The sequence below is a fragment of the Stegostoma tigrinum genome, unplaced genomic scaffold (assembly GCF_030684315.1).
Source record: "Stegostoma tigrinum isolate sSteTig4 unplaced genomic scaffold, sSteTig4.hap1 scaffold_152, whole genome shotgun sequence".
NCBI lineage: Eukaryota > Metazoa > Chordata > Chondrichthyes > Orectolobiformes > Stegostomatidae > Stegostoma > Stegostoma tigrinum.
Window position 1 is genome coordinate 576,516 of NW_026728095.1, and position 22,421 is coordinate 598,936.

The 22,421-nt window shown below is 58.9% G+C and overlaps 1 long non-coding RNA gene across 1 annotated transcript in view; it reads left to right on the forward strand.

The window, feature by feature from the left end:
• Positions 1 to 22,421, forward strand: part of LOC132207769 (uncharacterized) — a 210,710-nt gene that overhangs the window by 97,229 nt on the left and 91,060 nt on the right. Inside the window, exon 5 of the long non-coding RNA XR_009443797.1 lies at positions 17,225 to 17,389. This is a non-coding gene — a long non-coding RNA (uncharacterized LOC132207769). The remainder of the gene's footprint in view (positions 1 to 17,224; positions 17,390 to 22,421) is intronic.

Consider the following 22,421-nt stretch of genomic DNA (forward strand, 5'->3'; position numbering starts at 1 on the left):
GGAAGCAGTCACTGAGGGAAATGAAATGCAGGGACTGAGGGTTATGAGACGCAGTGACTGAATGAAATGCGATGCAGTGACTGTGGGAAATGGGATGCAGTGACTTAGTGAAATGAAATGCAGTGACTGAGGGAAAGGAGATGCAGTGACTGTGGGAAATGGGTTGCAGTGCCTGAGTGAAATGGGCCGCAGTGCCTGAGTGAAATGGGATGCAGTGCCTGAGTGAAATGGGATGCAGTGCCTGAGTGAAATGGGATGCAGTGCCTGAGTGAAATGGGACGCAGTGCCTGAGGGTAATGGGGTGCACTGACTGAATGAAATGCGATGCAGTGACTGTGGGAAATGGGATGCCGTGACTGTGGGGAATAAGGGGTGGGGACTGAGGGTAATGCGATGCAGTGACTGAGTGAAATGCGATGCAGTGACAAAGGAAAGGACATGCAGTGACTATGGGAAATGGGATGCCCTGACTGAGTGAGATGGGGTGCCGGGACTGTGGGGAGTAGGGTGTGGTGACTGATGGAAATTGATTTACTGTCTCAGTTGAACAGGATTCACTGTCTCCGTTAAATGGGATGCAGTGACTGAGTGAAATGTTATGTAGTGACTGATTGAAATGGGATGCAGTGACTGATCGAAATGAGTTGCAGTGACAGAGGGAAATGAGATGCAGTGAATGAGGGACAGAAGGTGCCGTGAATGAATGAAATGAGGTGCCATGACTGAGGGAAAGTAGATGCAGTGACTGAGAGAAAGGAGATGCAGTGACCGTGGGTAATGGATTGCAGTGACTGAGGGAAATGGGATGCAGTGCCTGAGTGAAATGGGCTGCAGTGCCTGAGTGAAATGGGATGCAGTGACTGACTGAAATGGGATGCAGTGACTGAGGTACGTGGGCTGCAGTGCCCGAGTGAAATGGGCTGCAGTGCCCGAGTGAAATGGGCTGCAGTGCCTGAGTGAAATGGGCTGCAGTGCCTGAGGGATAATGGGATGCATTGACTGATGGAAATGGGATGCAGTGACTGAGGGAATTGAGATGCAGTGACTGAATGAAATGAGATGCAGTGACTGAGGGAAATGAGATGCAGTGACAGAGGGAAATGAGATGCAGTGACAGAGGGAAATGAGATGCAGTGACAGAGGGAAATGAGATGCAGTGACTGAGGGACCGGTGGTGCCGTGACTGAGGGACCGGTGGTGCCGTGACTGAGGGACAGGTGGTGCCGTGACTGAGGGACAGGAGGTGCTGTGACTGAGGGACAGGAGATGCCATGACTGTGGGAAATGAGATGCAGTGACTGTGGGAAAGGAGATGCAGTGACTGTGGGAAATGGGTTGCAGTGACTGTGAGAAAAGTTTGCAGTGACTGTGGGAAAAGGGAGGCAGTGTCTGAGTGAAATGGGATGCAGTGACTGAGTGAAAAGGGATGTAGTGACTGACTGAAAAGGGATGCAGTGACTGAGTGAAATGGGATGCAGTGACTGAGTGAAATGGGATGCAGTGACTGAGGGTAATGGGACGCAGTGACTGAGGGTAATGGGACGCAGTGACTGCGGGAAAGGAGATGCAGTGACTGCGGGAAAGGAGATGCAGTGACTGAGGGAAATGAGATGCAGTGCCTGTGTGAAATGGGATGCAGTGCCTGAGTGAAATGGGATGCAGTGACTGTGGGAAATGGGATGCAGTGACTGTACGAAAAGGTTGCAGTGATTGAGTGAAATGCGATGCAGTGACTGAGGGAAAGGAGATGCAGTGACTGTGGGAAATGGAATGCTGTTACTGAGGGTAATGGGATGCTGTGACTGAGAGAAATGGGATGCTGTGACTGAGTGAAATGGGATGCAGTGACTGTGGGAAATGGGTTGCAGTGACTGTGGGAAACGTTTGCTGTGACTGTGGGAAACGGGAGGCAGTGACTGAGGGAAATGGGACGCAGTGACTGAGTGTAATGGGATGCAATCACTGAGTGAAAAGGGATGCAGTGACTGAGTGAAAAGGGATGCAGTGACTGAGTGAAAAGGGATGCAGTGACTGAGGGTAATGTGGTGCAGTGCCTGAGTGAAATGGGATGCAGTGACTGAGTGAAATGGGATGCAGTGACTGAGTGAAATGGGACGCAGTGACTGAGGGAAATGGGAGGCAGTGACTGAGGGACAGGAGGTGCCGTTACTGAGGGAAATGGATTGCTCTGACTGAGGGTAATGGGATGCACTGTCTCAGTTCAATGAGATTCACTGTCTCAGTTAAATGCGATGCAGTGACTGAGTGAAAAGGGATGCAGTGACTGAGTGAAATTGGAGGCAGTGACTGAGTGAAATGGGAGGCAGTGACTGAGTGAAATGGGAGGCAGTGACTGAGGGAAATGGGAGGCAGTGACTGAGGGAAATGGGAGGCAGTGACTGAGGGAAATGGGAAGCAGTGACTGAGGGAAATGGGAGGCAGTGACTCTGGGAAATGGGATGCACTGACTGAATGAGATGGGGTGCTCAGACTGAGTGAAATGTGATGCAGTGACTGAGGGAAAGGAGATGCAGTGACTGACTGAAATGGGAGCTAGTGACTGAGTGAAATGAGAGGGAGTGACTGAGTGAAGTGGGAGGCAGTGACTGAGTGAAGTGGGAGGCAGTGACTGAGGGTAATGGGATGCAGTGACAGAGGGGAATGGGATGCAGTGACTGAGCGTAATGGGATGCAGTGACTGAGCGTAATGGGATGCAGTGACTGAGCGTAATGGGATGCAGTGACTGAGTGAAATGGGATGCAGTGACTGAGCGTAATGGGATGCAGTGACTGAGGGTAATGTGATGCAGTGACTGAGTGAAATGCGATGCTGTGACTGAGGAAGGGACATGGAGTGACTGAGTGAAATGGGGTGCTGAGACTGAGTGAAATGGGATGCAGTGACTGAGTGAATTGGGATGCAGTGACTGAGTGAAATAGGTGGCTGAGACTGACGGTAATGGGATGCAGTCACTGAGTGAAATGGCATGCAGTGACTGAGTGAAATGGGATGCAGTGTTTGAGGGAAATAAGATGCAGTGACTGAGGGAAATGAGATGCAGTGACTGAGGGAATGGAGATGCAGTGACTTGGAAATGGAATGCTGTGACTGAGGGCAATGGGATGCTGTGACTGAGTGAAGTGGGAGGCAGTGACTGAGTGAAGTGGGAGGCAGTGACTGAGTGAAATGGGAAGCAGTGACTGAGTGAAATGGGAAGCAGTGACTGAGTGAAATGGGAAGCAGTGAGTGAGGGTCATGGGATGCAGTGAGCGAGGGTCATGGGATGCAGTGACTGAAGGAAATGGGATGCAATGACTGAGTGAATATGATGAAGTGGCTGAGTGAAATGGGATGCAGTGGCTGAGTGAAATGGGATGCAGTGGCTGAGTGAAATGGGATGCAGTGGCTGAGTGAAATGGGATGCAGTGACTGAGGAAAATGAGTTGCAGTGACTGAGCGAAAAGAGATGCAGTGACTGAGGGTCATGGGATGCATCGTCTCAGTTCAATGAGATTCACTGTCTCAGTGAAATGGGACGCAGTGACTGAGGGAAATGTGATGCCGTGACTGGGGAATAGGGTGCGGTGACTGATGGAAATGGATTCACTGTCTCACTTGGATAGGATTCACTGTCTCCTGCTCAGACGGACTGGCCCCCGCAGCCCTGACCCGCTCAGAGGGACTGGCTTCCGCTGCCCTGACCCGCTCAGAGGGACTGGCCCCCGCAGCCCTGACCCGCTCAGAGGGACTGGCCCCCGCAGCCAGAGCCGTTCAGAGGGACTAGCCCCCGCTGCCCTGACCCGCTCAGAGGGACTGGCCCCCGCAGCCCTGACCCGCTCAGAGGGACTGGCCCCCGCAGCCAGAGCCGCTCAGAGGGACTAGCCCCCGCTGCCCTGACCCGCTCAGTGCGACTTGCCCCCTGCAGTCCTGTCCCGCTCACTGCGACTTGCCCCCCGCAGACCTGACCCGCTCACTGCGACTTGCCCCCCGCAGCCCTGACCCGCTCACTGCAACACTGCCCCCCGCAGCCCTGACCCGCTCACTGCGACTTGCCCTCCGCAGCCCTGACCTGCTCACTGCGACACTGCCCCCGGAAGCCCTGACCCGCTCACTGCGATTTGCCCCCCGCAGTCCTGACCCGCTCACAGGGACTGGCCCCCCGCAGACCTCACCCGCTCACAGGGACTGGCCCCCGCAGCCCTGACCCGCTCACTGCGACTTGCCCCCCGCAGCCCTGACCCGCTGACAGGGACTGGCCCCCCCCGCAGACCTCACCCGCTCACAGGGTCTGGCCCCGGCAGCCCTGACCCGCTCACTGCGACTTGCCCCCCGCAGCCCTGACCCGCTGACAGGGACTGGCCCCCCGCAGCCCTGACCCGCTCACAGGGACTGGCCCCCGCAGCCCAGACCCGCTCACAGGGACTGGCCCCCGCAGACCTGACCCGCTCACTGCGACTTGCCCCCCGCAGTCCTGTCCCGCTGACAGGGACTTGCCGCCCGCAGTCCTCTCCCGCTCACAGGGACTGGCCCCCGCAGCCCTGACCCGCTCACTGCGACTTTCCCCCCGCAGTCCTTTCCTGCTGACAGGGACATGCCCCCGCAGGTCTGACCCGCTCAGAGGGACTGGCCGCCGCAGCCCTGACCCGCTGAGATGGACTGGCCCCCGCAGCCCTGACCCGCTCAGAGGGACTGTCCCCCGCCGCCCTGACCCGCTCAGAGGGACTGTCCCCCGCAGCCCTGACCCGCTCAGAGGGACTGGCCCCCGCAGCCCTGACCCGCTCAGAGGGCTGGGCCCCCGCAGCCCTGACTCCGCTCACTGCGACTTGACCCCCGCAGTCCTGTCCCGCTCACTGCGACTTGCCCCCCGCAGCCCTGACCCGCTCACTGCGACACTGCCCCCCGCAGCCCTGACCCACTCACGCGGACTGTTCCCCCGCTGCCCTGTCCCGCTGACAGGGACTTGCCCTCGCAGCCCTGACCCGCTCACTGCGACTTGACCCTTGCAGTCCTGTCCCGCTGACAGGAACTGGCCCCCGCAGCCCTGACCCGCTGACAGCGACTGGCCCCCGCAGCCCTGACCCGCTGACAGGGACTGGCCCCCGCAGCCGTGACCCGCTCACAGGGACTGGTCCCCCGCAACCCTGACCCGCTCAATGCGACATTGCCACCCGCACCCCAGACCTGCTCACTGCGACTTGCCTCCCGCAGCCCTGACCCGCTATGAGGGCCTGCCCCTGCAGCCCTGACCCGCTCGCAGGGAATGGCCCCCGCAGCCCTGACCCGCTCTCTGCAACTTGACCCCCGCGGACCTGACCCGCTCACAGGGACTTGCCCCTTGCAGTCCTGACCCTCGCACTGCGACCTGCTCCCCGCAGTCCTGACCCGCTCACAGTGACCTGCCCCTTGCAGTCCTGTCCCGCTGACAGGGACTTGCCCCGGCAGCCCTGACCCGCTCAGAGGTACTGGCCCCCGCAGCCCTGACCCACTCACAGGGACTGGCCCCCGCAGCCCTGACCCGCTCTCTGCGACTTGCCCCACGCATCCCTGAGCCGCTCACTGCGACTTGCCCCCCAAAGCCCTGACCCGCTCACAGGGACTTGCCCCTTGCAGTCCTGACCCGCTCACTGCCACCTGCCCCCGCAGTCCTGTCCCGCTGAAAGGGACATGCCCATTGCAGTCCTGACCCGCTCACTGCGACCTGCCCCCCCCGCAGTCCTGACCCGCTCACTGCGACACTGCCCCCCGCACCCCTGACCCGCTCACTGCGAATGGCCCCCCGCAGCCCTGACCCGCTCACTGCGACCTGCCCCCCGCAGCCCTGACCCGCTCACTGCGACACTGACCCCCGCAGTCCTCACCCGCTCAGGGGGACCGGCCCCTCGCAGCCCTCACCCGCTCACGCAAACCGGCACCCCGCAGCACTGACCCGCTCACTGCCACCTGCCCCTTGCAGTCCTGTCCCGGTGACAGGGACTGGCCCCTGCAGCCCTGACCCGCTCACAGGAACTGGCCCCCCGCAGCCCTGACCCGCTCACTGCGACCTGCCCCCCGCAGCCCTGACCCGCTCACTGCGACTTGCCCCCCGCAGACCTGACCCGGTGACAGGGACTGGCCCCCGCAGCCCTGTCCAGCTCACAGGGACTGGCCCCCACAGCCCTGACCCGCTCACTGCGACTTGCCCCCCGCAGTCCTGTCCCGCTCACTGCGAATGGCCCCCTGCAGCCCTGACCCGCTCACTGCGAACTACCCCCCGCAGCCCTGACCCGCTCACTGCGACACTGCCCCCGACAGCCCTGATCCGCTCACTGCGACTTGGCCCCGCAGCTCTGACCCGCTCAGAGGGACTGGCCCCCACCGCGCCGACCCGCTCACATGGACTGGCCCCCGCAGCCGTGACCCGCTCACTGCGACTTGTTGCCCACAGACCTGACCCGCTCAGTGCCATTTGCCCTCCGCGGTCCTGACCCGCTCACTGCGACACTGCCACCCGCAGCCCTGACCCGCTCACTGCGACCTGCCCCCCGCAGCCCTGACCCGCTCACTGCGACACTGCCCCCCCGAGCCCTGACCCGCTCGCAGGGACTGGCCGCCGCAGCCCTGACTCGCTCACAGGTACTGACCCCCCGCAGCCCTGACCCGCTCAATGCTACCCAGCCTCCCGCAGCCCTGACCCGCTCACTGCGACTTGCCCCCCGCAGCCCTGACCCGCTCAGAGGGCCTGCCCCCGCAGCCCTGACCTGCTCGCTGCGACACTGCACCCCGCAGCCCTGACCCCCTCACTGCGACTTGCCCCCCGCAGTCCTGTCCCGCTGACAGGGACTTGCCCCTGCAGCCCTGTCCCGCTTACTGCGACTTTCCCCCCGCAGCCCTGTCCCGCTGACTGCGACTTGCTCCCCGCAGCCCTGACCCCTCACTGCGACTTGCCCCCCGCAGACCTGACCCGCTCAGGGGCACTGGCCCCCGCAGCCCTGACCCGCTCACTGCGACTTGCCCCCCGCGGCCCTGACCCGCTCAGACGGCCTGCCCCTCGCAGCCCTGACCCGCTCACAGGGCTTGGCCCTCCGCAGCCCTGACCCGGTGACAGGGACTGGCCCCCACAGCCCTGACCCGCTCACTGCCGCTTGCCCCCCACAGTCCTGTCCCGCTGACAGGGACCTGCCCCTTGCAGCCCTGTCCCGCTGACAGGGACTTGCACCCGGTGCCCTGACCCGCTCTCTGCGACTGGCCCCCCGCAGCCCTGACCCGCTCACTGCGACTTGCCCCCCGCAGCCCTGACCCGCTCACTGTGACTTGCCCCCCGCAGACCTGACCCGCTCACTGCGACTTGCCCCCCGCAGTCCTGTCCCGCTGACAGGGACCTGCCCCTTGCAGTCCTGTCCCGCTGACAGGGACTTGCACCCGCTGCCCTGACCCGCTCACTGCGACTTGCCCCCCGCAGACCTGACCCGCTCAGGGGCACTGGCCCCCGCAGCCCTGACCCGCTCACTGCGACTTGCCCCCCGCAGCCCTGACCCGCTCAGACGGCCTGCCCCTCGCAGCCCTGACCCGCTCACAGGGCTTGGCCCTCCGCAGCCCTGACCCGGTGACAGGGACTGACCCCCGCAGCCCTGACCCGCTCACTGCGACTTGCCCCTCGCAGCCCTGACCCGCTCACAGGGATTGGCCCTCCTCAGCCCTGACCCGGTGACAGGGACTGGCCCCCACAGCCCTGACCCGCTCACTGCGACTTGCCCCCCGCAGTCCTGTCCCGCTGACAGGGACCTGCCCCTTGCAGTCCTGTCCCGCTGACAGGGACTTGCACCCGCTGCCCTGACCCGCTCACTGCGACTTGTCCCCCGCAGCCCTGACCCGCTCTCTGCGACAAGCCCCCCGCAGCCCTGACCCGCTCAGGGGGACCGGCCCCCCACAGCCCTGACCCGCTCAGGGGGACCGGTCCCCCGCAGCCCTGACCCGCTGATAGGGGCTGGCCCCCGCAGCCCTCAGCAGCTCACAGGGACTGGCCCCCCGCAGACCTGACCCGCTCACTGCAACTGGCCCCCCGCAGCCCTGACCCGCTCACTGCGACTTGCCCCCCGCAGTCCTGTTCCGCTGACAGGGACTTGCCCCCGCAGCCCTGACCCACTCACTGCGAGTTGCCGCCCGCAGCCCTGACCCGCTCACCGGGACTGACCCCCGCATCCCTGACCCGCTTACCGGGACTGGCCCCCCGCAGCCCTGACCCCCTCACTGCGACTTGACCCCCTCACTGCGACTTGACCCCCGCAGTCCTGTCCCGCTGACAGGGACATGCCCCTGCAGCCCTGTCCCGCTTACTGCGACTTTCCCCCCGCAGCCCTGACCCGCTGACTGCGACTTGCACCCCGCAGCCCTGACCCCTCACTGCGACTTGCCCCCCACAGACCTGACCCGCTCAGGGGGACTGGCCCCCGCAGCCCTGACCCGCTCACAGGGACTGGCCCGCGCAGCTGTGACCCGCTCACAGGGACTGGCCCCCGCAGCCCAAACCCGCTCACAGGGACTGGCCCCCCGCAGTCCTGTTTCGCTGACAGGGACTTGCCCCCGCAGCCCTGACCCATTCACTGCGAGTTGCCCCCCGCAGCCCTGACCCGCTCACAGGGACTGACCCCCGCAGCCCTGACCCGCTCACTGCGACTTGCCCCTCGCAGCCCTGACCCGCTCACAGGGATTGGCCCTCCTCAGCCCTGACCCGGTGACAGGGACTGGCCCCCACAGCCCTGACCCGCTCACTGCCGCTTGCCCCCCGCAGTCCTGTCCCGCTGACAGGGACCTGCCCCTTGCAGTCCTCTCCCGCTGACAGGGACTTGCCCCCCGCAGCCCTGACCCGCTCACTGCGACTTGTCCCCCACAGCCCTGACCCGCTCACTGCGACACTGCCCCCCCCAGCCCTGACCCGCTCGCAGGGACTGGCCGCCGCAGCCCTGACTCGCTCACAGGTACTGACCCCCCGCAGCCCTGACCCGCTCAATGCTACCCAGCCTCCCGCAGCCCTGACCCGCTCACTGCGACTTGCCCCCTGCAGTCCTGTCCTGCTGACAGGGACTGGTACCCGCAGCCCTGACCCGCTCAGAGGGACTGGACCCCCGCAGCCCTGACCCGCTCACTGCGACTGGCCCCCCGCACCCCTGACCCGCTCACTGTGACTTGCCCCCCGCACCCCTGACCCGCTCACTGTGACTTGCCCCCCACAGCCCTGACCCGCTCACTTCGACTTGCCCCCCGCAGAGCTGACCCGCTCACTGCGACACTGCCCTCCTCAGCCCTGACCCGCTCACTGTGACTTGCCCCGCGCAGCTCTGACCCACTCAGAGGGACTGGCCCATGCTGCGCTGACCCGCTTACATGGACTGGCCCCCGCAGCCCTGACCCGCTCACTGCGACACTGCCCCTAGCAGCCCTGACCCGCTCACTGCGACTTGCCCCACGCAGCCCTGACCCGCTCACACGGACTGGCCCACGCAGCCCTGACCCGCTCACAGGGACTGGCCCCCCGCAGCCCTGACCCGCTCACGGGGACCGGCCCCCCTGCAGTCCTGTCCCACTGACATGGACATGCCCCCGCAGCCCTGACCCGCTCACTGCGACTTGCCCTCCGCAGTCCTGACCTGCTCACTGCGACTTGCCCCCCGCAGCCCTGACCCGCTCACTGCGACACTGCCCCCCGCAGCCCTGACCCGCTCACAGGGACTGGCCCCCCGCAGCCCTGACCCGCTCACTGCTACTTGCCCCCCGCAGCCCTGACCCGCTCACAGGGACTGGCCCACCGCAGCTCTGACCCGCTGACAGGGACTGGCCCCCGCAGCCCTGACCTGCTCACAGGGACTGGCCCCCCGCTGTCCTGACCCGCTCATTGTGACTTGCCCCCCGCTGTCCTGACCCGCTCACTGCGACTTGCCCCCCGCAGCCCTGACCCGCTGACTGCGACTTGCCCCAGGCAGGCCTGACCCGCTCACAGGGACTGGCCCGCCGCAGCCCTGACCCGCTTACATGGACTGGCCCCCACAGCCCTGACCTGCTGACTGCGACACTGCCCCCCGCAGCCTTGACCCGCTCACAGGGACTCGCCCCCCGCAGCCCTGACCCGCTCACTGCGACTTGCCCCCCGCAGCCCTGACCCGCTCACAGGGACTGGCCCCCGCAGCCCTGACCTGCTCACTGGGACTGGCCCCCCGCAGTCCTGACCCGCTCACTGCGACTTGCCCCCCGCAGCCCTGACCCGCTCACTGCGACTTGCCCCCCGCAGCCCTGACCCGCTCACTGCGACTTGCCCCCGCGCAGCCCTGACTCGCTCACAGGGACTGGCCCCCACAGCCCTGACCCGTTCACAGGGGCTCTCCCCCCCGCAGTCCTGACCCGCTCACTGCGACTTGCCCCCCGCAGCCCTGACCCGCTCACTGCGACTCGCCCCCCGCAGCCCTGACCCGCTCACTGCGACTTGCCCCCCGCAGCCCTGACCCGCTCACAGGGACTGACCCCCGCATCCCTGACCCGCTTACCGGGACTGGCCCCCCGCAGCCCTGACCCGCTCACTGCGACTTGCCCCCCGCAGCCCTGAACCGCTCAGACGGCCTGCCCCTCGCAGCCCTGACCCGCTCACAGGGCTTGGCCCTCCGCAGCCCTGACCCGGTGACAGGGACTGGCCCCCACAGCCCTGACCCGCTCACTGCCGCTTGCCCCCCACAGTCCTGTCCCGCTGACAGGGACCTGCCCCTTGCAGTCCTGTCCCGCTGACAGGGACTTGCACCCGGTGCCCTGACCCGCTCTCTGCGACTGGCCCCCCGCAGCCCTGACCCGCTCACTGCGACTTGCCCCCCGCAGCCCTGACCCGCTCACTGTGACTTGCCCCCCGCAGACCTGACCCGCTCACTGCGACTTGCCCCCCGCAGTCCTGTCCCGCTGACAGGGACCTGCCCCTTGCAGTCCTGTCCCGCTGACAGGGACTTGCACCCGCTGCCCTGACCCGCTCACTGCGACTTGTCCCCCGCAGCCCTGACCCGCTCTCTGCGACAAGCCCCCCGCAGCCCTGACCCGCTCAGGGGGACCGGCCCCCCACAGCCCTGACCCGCTCAGGGGGACCGGTCCCCCGCAGCCCTGACCCGCTGATAGGGGCTGGCCCCCGCAGCCCTCAGCAGCTCACAGGGACTGGCCCCCCGCAGACCTGACCCGCTCACTGCAACTGGCCCCCCGCAGCCCTGACCCGCTCACTGCGACTTGCCCCCCGCAGTCCTGTTCCGCTGACAGGGACTTGCCCCCGCAGCCCTGACCCACTCACTGCGAGTTGCCGCCCGCAGCCCTGACCCGCTCACCGGGACTGACCCCCGCATCCCTGACCCGCTTACCGGGACTGGCCCCCCGCAGCCCTGACCCCCTCACTGCGACTTGACCCCCTCACTGCGACTTGACCCCCGCAGTCCTGTCCCGCTGACAGGGACTTGCCCCTGCAGCCCTGTCCCGCTTACTGCGACTTGACCCCCGCAGTCCTGTCCCGCTGACAGGGACTTGCCCCCGCAGCCCTGACCCCTCACTGCGACTTGCCCCCCACAGACCTGACCCGCTCAGGGGGACTGGCCCCCGCAGCCCTGACCCGCTCACTGCGACTTGCCCCCCGCAGCCCTGACCCGCTCACAGGGACTGGCCCGCGCAGCTGTGACCCGCTCACAGGCACTGGCCCCCGCAGCCCTAACCCACTCACAGGGACTGGCCCCCCGCAGTCCTGTTCCGCTGACAGGGACTTGCCCCCGCAGCCCTGACCCATTCACTGAGAGTTGCCCCCCGCAGCCCTGACCCGCTCACAGGGACTGACCCCCGCAGCCCTGACCCGCTCACTGCGACTTGCCCCTCGCAGCCCTGACCCGCTCACAGGGATTGGCCCTCCTCAACCCTGACCCGGTGACAGGGACTGGCCCCCACAGCCCTGACCCGCTCACTGCCGCTTGCCCCCCGCAGTCCTGTCCTGCTGACAGGGACCTGCCCCTTGCAGTCCTCTCCCGCTGACAGGGACTTGCCCCCCGCAGCCCTGACCCGCTCACTGCGACTTGTCCCCCGCAGCCCTGACCCGCTCACTGCGACACTGCCCCCCCCAGCCCTGACCCGCTCGCAGGGACTGGCCGCCGCAGCCCTGACTCGCTCACAGGTACTGACCCCCCGCAGCCCTGACCCGCTCAATGCTACCCAGCCTCCCGCAGCCCTGACCCGCTCACTGCGACTTGCCCCCTGCAGTCCTGTCCTGCTGACAGGGACTGGTACCCGCAGCCCTGACCCGCTCAGAGGGACTGGACCCCCGCAGCCCTGACCCGCTCACTGCGACTGGCCCCCCGCACCCCTGACCCGCTCACTGTGACTTGCCCCCCGCACCCCTGACCCGCTCACTGTGACTTGCCCCCCACAGCCCTGACCCGCTCACTTCGACTTGCCCCCCGCAGAGCTGACCCGCTCACTGCGACACTGCCCTCCTCAGCCCTGAACCGCTCACTGTTACTTGCCCCGCGCAGCTCTGACCCACTCAGAGGGACTGGCCCATGCTGCGCTGACCCGCTTACATGGACTGGCCCCCGCAGCCCTGACCCGCTCACTGCGACACTGCCCCTAGCAGCCCTGACCCGCTCACTGCGACTTGCCCCACGCAGCCCTGACCCGCTCACACGGACTGGCCCACGCAGCCCTGACCCGCTCACAGGGACTGGCCCCCCGCAGCCCTGACCCGCTCACGGGGACCGGCCCCCCTGCAGTCCTGTCCCACTGACATGGACATGCCCCCGCAGCCCTGACCCGCTCACTGCGACTTGCCCTCCGCAGTCCAGACCTGCTCACTGCGACACTGCCCCCCGCAGCCCTGACCCGCTCACTGCGACACTGCCCCCCGCAGCCCTGACCCGCTCACAGGGACTGGCCCCCCGCAGCCCTGACCCGCTCACTGCGACTTGCCCCCCGCAGCCCTGACCCGCTCACAGGGACTGGCCCACCGCAGCTCTGACCCGCTGACAGGGTCTGGCCCCCGCAGCCCTGACCTGCTCACAGGGACTGGCCCCCCGCAGTCCTGACCTGCTCACTGCGACTTGCCCCCCGCAGCCCTGACCCGCTCACTGCGACACTGCCCCCCGCAGCCCTGACCCGCTCACAGGGACTGGCCCCCCGCAGCCCTGACCCGCTCACTGCGACTTGCCCCCCGCAGCCCTGACCCGCTCACAGGGACTGGCCCACCGCAGCTCTGACCCGCTGACAGGGTCTGGCCCCCGCAGCCCTGACCTGCTCACAGGGACTGGCCCCCCGCAGTCCTGACCCGCTCACTGCGACTTGCCCCCCGCTGTCCTGACCCGCTCACTGCGACTTGCCCCCCGCAGCCCTGACCCGCTGACTGCGACTTGCCCCAGGCAGGCCTGACCCGCTCACAGGGACTGGCCCGCCGCAGCCCTGACCCGCTTACATGGACTGGCCCCCACAGCCCTGACCTGCTGACTGCGACACTGCCCCCCGCAGCCTTGACCCGCTCACAGGGACTCGCCCCCCGCAGCCCTGACCCGCTCACTGCGACTTGCCCCCCACAGCCCTGACCCGCTCACAGGGACTGGCCCCCGCAGCCCTGACCTGCTCACTGGGACTGGCCCCCCGCAGTCCTGACCCGCTCACTGCGACTTGCCCCCCGCAGCCCTGACCCGCTCACTGCGACTTGCCCCCCGCAGCCCTGACCCGCTCACTGCGACTTGCCCCCCCGCAGCCCTGACTCGCTCACAGGGACTGGCCCCCACAGCCCTGACCCGTTCACAGGGGCTCTCCCCCCCGCAGCCCTGACATGCTCACTGCGACTTGCCCCCCGCAGACCTGACCCTCTCACTGCGACTTGCCCCCTGCAGTCCTGTCCCGCTGACAGGGACTTGCCCCCAGCAGTTCTGTCCCGCTGACAGGGACTCGCCCCCGCAGACCTGACCCGCTCACTGCGTCTGGCCCCCCGCAGCCCTGACCCGCTCACTGCGACTTGCCCCCCGCAGCCCTGACCCGCTCACTGCGACTTGCCCCCCGCAGCCCTGACCCGCTCACAGGGACTGGCCCACGCAGCCCTGACCCGCTCACAGGGACTGACCCCGAGCAGCCCTGACCCGCTCACTGCGACTTGCCCCCCGCAGTCCTGTCCCGCTGACAGGGACTTGCCCCCCGCAGCCCTGACCTGCTGACAGGGACTGGCCCCCGCAGCCCTGACCCACTCACTGCCACTGGCCCCCCGCAGCCCTGTCCCACTCAGTGCGACTTGCCCCCCGCAGCCCTGACCCGCACACTGCGACTTGCCCCCCGCAGCCCTGTCCCACTGACAGGGACTTGCCCCCCGCAGCCCTGACCCGTTCACTGCGACACTGCCCCCGCAGCCCTGACCCACTCACTGCCACTGGCCCCCCACAGCCCTGACCCGCTCACTCCGACTTGCCCCCGCAGCCCTGACCCGCACACTGCGACTTGCCCCCCGCAGCCCTGTCCCACTGTCAGGGACTTGCCCCCCGCAGCCCTGACCCGCTCACTGCGACACTGCCCCCGCAGCCCTGACCCGCTCACTGCGACACTGCCCCTTGCACCCCTGACCCGCTCTCTGCGACTTGCCCCCCGCACCCCTGACCCGCTGACAGGGACTTGTCCCCGCAGCCCTGACCCGCTCACTGCGACTGGCCCCCCGCTGATCGAAGTAATTGAAATGGAGATGCCAGGCCAGATGATGATTTGTACCTATATGACGGGGGAGTGGTCAGGCCCCAGACTCCAGCTTATGGTTGATGAACTGGAATCTCAGTTTTGACCAATCAACAAATCATGTGGGGCAGAGTTACCAGGGAATGCTGTGCTTCAGGAGGCAGTCACACACCTTAGATTAACTAGCTGAAACTCGGTCAGTGGCCAATGACAAAGATCAGGGCAGGTGGAAGGATCCAGGATGTAGTGCAGAAGGAACCTTGGCCTTTGATCTTATCGAACAGGTTTGAGATTCTTTCTTCGTGTGTGGATGAGAGTGCAGGGTATAGGGAAGATGAGTAAACTGACTGTAGCACTTTGGTACAGGGGGGACATTCAGGAGGGGATAAAAAGTGAAATGTAGTTATAATCAGAGGTAGTATAGTTAGGAGAATGAACACTGTTCGTTGTGACCAGGATCGGGAGTCTCGAAAGTAGTGTTGCCTGCCTGGTGCCCAGGTTCAGAATATTCCATCTCGGCTACAAAGGAACTTGAAGTGGGAGGAGTAGAAATCCAGCTATCGTGGTCCACACAGGTACCATTGATATGGAAGAAAGAGGAAAGAGGTTCTGCTGAGGGATTATGAGCACCGAGGTGCTGAGGTGAGAAAGCAGAACCAGAATGGTAATAATCTCTGGATTATTATCTGAGCAATTTGGCACGGTGTGAACATAATTATAGATGTACATTGTTCAAATGGTGGCATGGCAGAAATGTGTTTGAATTCATGGGACATTGGCATCGGTATGGGGAAGGAGGGAGTCGTTCTGGTGTTATAGGCTCGACGAGAATCATATTGGGACAAGTATCCTCGCAAAATACAGAGCTAGGTCTGGGGCTAGGGCGTAAAAATAAAAAGTGTGGAGCGGGTGAGCTCAGTTGCATGGAAAATTGTGGAAAAAGTTAGAAGCTGGTAAGTGCTCAGCAAAGTTTCCAGAGCAAGTAATAGGACAAAAAGTATGGAAATGGTCAGGAGTCTCACTTCAGCTGCAGCAGATAAGAAGGGTGGCTGTAAATGCCAGACTGAAGATCTTGTATTGAATTGCAGGGAGTGTATGAAACAAAGTGAATGAGTTTGTGGTGCAGATTGAAATTGACAGATACATCACTCTGGGTATCACAGAGAGGTGGTTGTTAGGGGATAAGTGTTGGGAACGAAATAGCCAATGATTCATGTCCGATAGAAAGAACAGGCAAATGAACAGAGATAACAAAGTGTGGAGCTGGATGAGCACAGCAGGCCAAGCAGCATCTCAGGAGCGTAAAAGCTGACGTTTTGTCAGGCAGCATCAGAGGCTGAGGAAAGTTGAGGTTTTGGGTCAGGACCCTTCCTGAGAAATGGAGGGTGGAAGGGAGCTCAGAAACAAATAGCGTGGAGGGGGAGGAGGTGCTGGGGAAGGTAGGTTGGATGGTAATAAGTGAGTACTATCCAGATTGGAACAGATTTTCCCCAGGGGGGAATTAGTACGAATTCCAAATCACTCTCAAAATCTTAGTGACTGTTAACGTTGATGTTTTTTGTCTGTGTGTTTCAGTAATTGCATGACAGTTGAATGGTTCGTTGAGAGTGAGGAACCTATGGACTCTCACACACCAAGATGGAATTTAGTTCGAAGAGTGACTTCAAAATAGTTGCTTGCTTTTAAAATCTTGACTGTTTTTGCTGTCCAGTTGAATGAATTTGGCTTCATACTGCTTCAATAGGAATTAGTGTTTAATAGGAACATATTTGTGAAACTTACAGTTCCGCAAGTTTTAGCATAAACTGGTGCAGCCTTTCGGTGCTTGCAAAAAGGCTCACTTGTCCGTTAATACCGAAGGAAAATTCGAATTTAAAAGTAAGTTCACCCGGTGTCAGGGAATTAAATGTTAATGTTGACTCGAATATAATTTTTTAAAAAGTCATATATTTGTGTAACACTGAACTCAAATTAAAATTTCGATTTGCTGGTTTTACGTTGGATTCATTTTAAATGAGGGTGAAGATCACTTTAAATCCAGCATATTTGTTAAGAAAAGAAATAGCATGTCAAATAAAATTAACTGCATGACTCTTCATAGCCCTATATGTAGAATTTCATTCCGAACTATGAGACAGTTGTGACCCCATACTACCTCAGTGCTCATGGCAAGAGCAAGACTCCTGTTTGACGTGCTGTGCACTGCATGGAATGGCGGCAACATCAGATTCATTTATGCTTGAGAATCAAAAGAATATGACGATAAGATTTAAAATCAAAATCTCATTGAACACTTCAAGGAACGTATTACAGGAAGAAGGGGAAAGCATGTATGACTAATAGAAGGTGGTGGCGCAGATCAAATAGACCTGTGTGCTAAAACTTAACACAAATTTCACATTGAATGGAACAGTTCAAACAGGCTGGAGGAAGCAGACATGCCAGCCCAAACTTTTTGAATTTGAGCATTCTGTTCGTAAACATCAGCAAAATTGTGGGAAACATGTTTATTCTTTCTCTTTTATTGCACAGAACCATACGATGAGACTGTTTTGATGAGGAATTGAAAGATTATGTGTCCCATCCATTTGACTCACAGTTTGGTACCATAGGTTGGTACGATCTTCGTTGGAGAAGGAAAAGGGATGTTCCAGATACAGAAAATCGTCAAACCATTTACGACAAAGTCCGTTTCTGGTTAGTTTTAATTAATGCAGTTAACATTTTTAGCTCGACATGATTGCACAATGGAGTCAATAAGAAAATTCCATCTGATATTCCACATAAATTTTAAGTGGATATTAAAGCAGCTCATTTCTTTTTCACACTGTCTGCTGCTTTTAAGAATGGTTGTCTTATTGTCGCACTGTTTAGCTTTGACTCCATGGCTGCTTCCATTAGCTCACATTGAAACACATGTTTCTTCAGCCAAAAATGCACGTTTACCCGGTGTAGCTTGACTGACCTTCCCCTGTGGTCGTTCCCCTGAAATCCCCTGCGGTCGCTCCCCTGAAAAACAACTATACCATTTTGGATACTGTTCCGGGGGACGAGTTGGCAGTGGGTATGCAGTAGGGTGCAGGTCTCTGGCACAGAGTCTGTCCCTCTTGCATAGAAGGGAAGCGGGGATAGGAAGAGAGTGATAGTCATTGGGGACTCAATAGTTAGAGGGACTGATAGAAGATTTGCCGGGAACGAAAGAGACTCACGATTGGTGTGTTGCCTACCAGGTGCCAGGGTCTGTGATGTCTCGGATCATGTGTTTAGGGTCCTGAGGGGAGAGGTTGACCAGCCCCAAGTCGTGGGACACGTAGGCACCAACGACATAGGTAGAAAGAGGGATAGGGATGTCAGGCAGGATTTCAGGGAGCGAGGGTGGAAGTTGAGAGCGAGAACAAACAGAGTGGTCGTCACTAGTTTGTCACCGTACCACGTGATAGCGAGGCAAAGAACAGGGAGAGATTTCAGCTGAAGACGTGGCTGCAGGGATGGTGCAGGTGGGAGGGCTTCAGGTACATGGACAATTGGGGTTCATTCTGGGGAAGGTGGGACCTGGACAAACAGGACGATATCCACTTGAACCAGAGGGGCACTAATATCCTGGGTGGGAAATTGGCCTGTGCCATTCGGTTGGATTTAAACGAGCTCAGAAGGGGGATGGGAAACTGAGGTGTAGTCCCAGTACACAGGAGGATGAGCGTAGGGAGGACATGGTCAGGACCTCACTGTCACAGAAGTGTGCTGGCAGACAGCAAGCTGGATTGAAGTGTGACGACTTTAATGCCGGGAGTATCCGGAATAATGTAGGTGAGCTTGCAGCTTGGATAGGTACCACGGACTTCGATGTTGTGGCCATTTCGGAGACATGGATAGAGCAGGGTCAGGAATGGATGTTGCAGGTTCTCGTGTTTAGATCTTTCATTAAGGTCTGGGAAGGTGGTAAAAGAGGGGGAGGTGTGGCTTTGTTGGTCAAGGACAGTATAACGGCGGCTGAAAGAACCTTTGAGGACTCGTCTACTGAGGCGGTATGGGCTGATGTTGCCAAGGAACGTTTGTCGACTGAGTCAGTGTGGGTGGAAGTTCGGAACAACAAGGCAGCAGTCACCTCACTGGAGGTTTTCTACGGACCCCAAATAGCAGTTGCGAGATCGAAGAACTCATTGGCCGGCAGATTGTTGGAAAGTGCAAACGTAGCAGGGTTGTTGTTGTGGGTGACTTCAACTTTCCCAATATAGATTGAAACCTCCTCAGTGCAGATGGTTTGGATGGAGCCGTTTTTGTCAGGTGTGTTCAGGAGGGTTTCCTGACTCAGTATGTGGACAGGCCGACGAGGCGGGAGGCCATTTTGGATTTGGTGCTCGGCGATGAGCCAGGACAGGTGTCAGATCTCGTGGTGGGAGAACACTTTGGCGACAGTGACCGCAAGAGCCTCACATTTAGCATAGCCATGGAAAGGGAAAGGAGCAGTTACCAGGGGAAGATATTTCACTGGGGTCAAGGAAATTATGATACTATCAGACAGGAGTTGGGAAGTACAGATTGGGAGCAATTGTTCCACAGAAAGGGCGCGGCAGACATGTGGAGGCTGTTCAAGGAGCAGTTGTTGCGAGTGATGTATAAATTTGTTCCTCTGAGACAGGGTAGAAGGGGTAAGATTAAGGAGCCTTGGATGACGGGTACAGAGGTGCTTCTTGTCAAAAAGAAAAGGCAGCGTACGTAAGGTGGAGGAAGTGAGGGTCTAGCACAGCTTTAGAGTATTACAGGCCTGCTCGGAAGGAGCTCAAAAGATATTGCCTGTACAATTGTGACCTGTTACAACCTTTGTGTCCACGCTTGCTCATTCAATGGTGTCAAGATGCCAGCAGTGAGTGTACCTTCTCCATCCCCGAATGCTGTCAGCTCACATAAGACATAGTCCTTACTTAAAATCTTCTGATCAACCAAAGTTCATTGTAATGGACATTTTAGTTATCTGTCATGAAACGAAAACTGATTCTGACTGGCATGACCTGCAGTGCAAATGAATATCATCTGCGAAACGAGATTCCTTATGGGCTTGCAGCCGCTACAAATAATTGCTTTTCAAAGACGTTGCACACATACATTTTTTTCTCCTATTACCTTAGATTATTTTTTTGTTTATGCATGTTGTGTGGGATTCCAGTCAGGCCCATAAACACAGGTTGATGCAGTCACTGTTACAACAGGGTATTGAAGGAGAATTTGTGATCTTTGGAGTTTCATTCCAGTGTATGAAGGAGTGCATCATCAAGCCACTTCAGAGCACTACTGGCGACAAATTGTTGCAAGTTTTCAAGTGTTACCGATGGTCACATAAAATATGGCCTTTTTGTTGTTGCGCTATTCATCTTAGCTGCACCATATCTAGTATTTCGGCTTGGAAACTATTTCAATTTTTTTGATTGACTTATTCAAAATCATTTCTGATTGTTGTCATGATATCTACAATATGTTATTTTGATTGGAAATAGAGGATTGGATCTGTCTTAATGGAAATAATGTATGCGCTTATAAAACCCCTTCTGGGCAAGGTAGTTGCTCACTGGTTAGAGCTGCTCATGCACTGGGGAGCCAGTTGAGATTCCAGTCTTGGGTAACTATCTGTGTGGAATTGACACGTCCTCCCCGCGTCTGCGAGAGGCTTCTGCCAGGTGCTGCAGTTTCCTCCCATTGTTCAAAGATGTGCAGGTCCTTATATGTGATTTGTGAAGCATTTCTTAAATGTTTCAATCCTGCCAGCATCCAGTGCCTTGGACAAAATAACTGGAGATGAATAAAAGATACTGTGCCTTTTGACACCATTTCCTGCTGGATTTTCATCAATCCTGCTTTATATCGGTGACAACTTCCATGACCTCTTTTGATGCTATGTCTGAATTGACAGTCTAGTTCCAAATATTTGTTGTGCAGTATTTCAAGGTCTCTGTTCCAGCATACCCATGAATGTCCACTTCAAAAGATACTTCCATATCATAGAATCCCTCCAGTGTGGAAACAAGCCCCTTTTGACCCAAGAAGTCCACAGCCACCCTCCAAAGAGCATCTCACCCTGACTCATCCCCCGACCCTTTCCTCAGTAACCCTACATTTCCCATGACTAACACACCTAATCTGCACATCCCTAAACACAATGGGCAAGTTTGGCATGGCCCATACACCTAGCCTGCACATCTTTGGACTGTGGGAGGAAACCAGAGCACTCAGCAGGAACCCATGCAGGCATGGGCAGAATGTACAAACTCCGCACAGAAGATCGCCCAACGGTGGGATCGAACCTGGGTCCCTGGCGCTGTGAGTCAGCAGTGCTAACCACTGAGCCACCGTGCTGCCCTTGGAGTTAGACAGAGCTTGCTTGTTCCTGGGTGGCCTCAAAATGCCAACCTCCACTTCGTGGCAAAAGTGCTGACCAACTGCACTCATCTTCACTGGCTTTTGCTTTGTATCATTGAATTCAATTCTTCAAACTCTATGATAAATATTTAAATTTCCATTGATATGTGAGCGTTGTTTTTAGTACGCAGTATTGGTTTATTATGTTTCATTGGTACATAATGAATATTGTATGTATATGCAAATGGGCAAGTTGGTAACGATGCAGTCCACAGACCTGGAGGATAATAACACTGTCCTTCAATCGCCCACAATGCCCTCTGCAAATTGGTAGAAAACAAAAATTTCTATAAAATTCATCTCCTCCCGTCAGTCGATCAAAATTAATTCAGGATTTTGTACAGACCAATAACCGTAAGATTACACGAGCCTAAACAAAACTACTGGCTCATATTAGTTCAGTAAAGTGAAAGGGCAACAATAGAGGCAGTAGGAACTGCAGATGCTGGAGAATCTGAGATAAGAAGGTGTAAAGCTGGATGAACACAGCAGGCCAAGCAGTATCATCCGGCTCTACACCTTGTTATCTCAGATTCTCCAGCGCCAATTTTCTGAAGTAGGGTCTCGTCCCGAAACATCAGCTTTCTTGCTTCTCTGATGCTGCTTGGCCTGCTGTGTTCATCCAGCTCTCCACCTTGGGCAACAATAGAGTATGCTTTAAGTCACTAGATATGTTACGTGGGTTTGTCTTCCTTCGGGTGGAGTTAGTGGAACTGAAAAAGATGTCTCCCTCACAGTGTTTGTGACAAAAAATTGCATCGTTCCTTGGCGGCCTTTCAACAGAATATTCAGAGATTTCCCGAGTGGGAAGAATGTAACTTCTTTTACTTCTCTTTATCTCACTTTTTCCAACAATTGGAAAATAGATTTTAGAAATAACGTCGAGCTGATGAAGTGTGAAAAGAAAAATAATTCCAAGCAGTGGTGGGAGTTGGTCAGTGAGGTGGGAAGAGTGGATAGGTGGGAGAGAAGGCGGACAGGTCATGGAGGCGGGGATGAGGGGAGGAACTAGTCTTGGGATGAGGCTGGCGGGTGGGGAGATTTTGAGGGTGGCCAAGTCCATATTGAGGCTATTGAGTTGGAAGCTCCCGAGGCAGAATATGGGGTGCTGCTCCTCCAGTTTCTGGGTGGTTTGGTTGTGACACTGGAAGAGGCCCAGGATGGACATGTCATTCAGGGAGTGGGAGGGGGAGTTGAAGTGATGCAATGATTTGGATATGAAAATAGAAGGTGTGTTTAATAAGTTTCCCAATGATTGAAGGTGTAGTAGCCAGCCAAGAAGGTCACCTCAGAATATAATGGGACATTGACAAGGGCG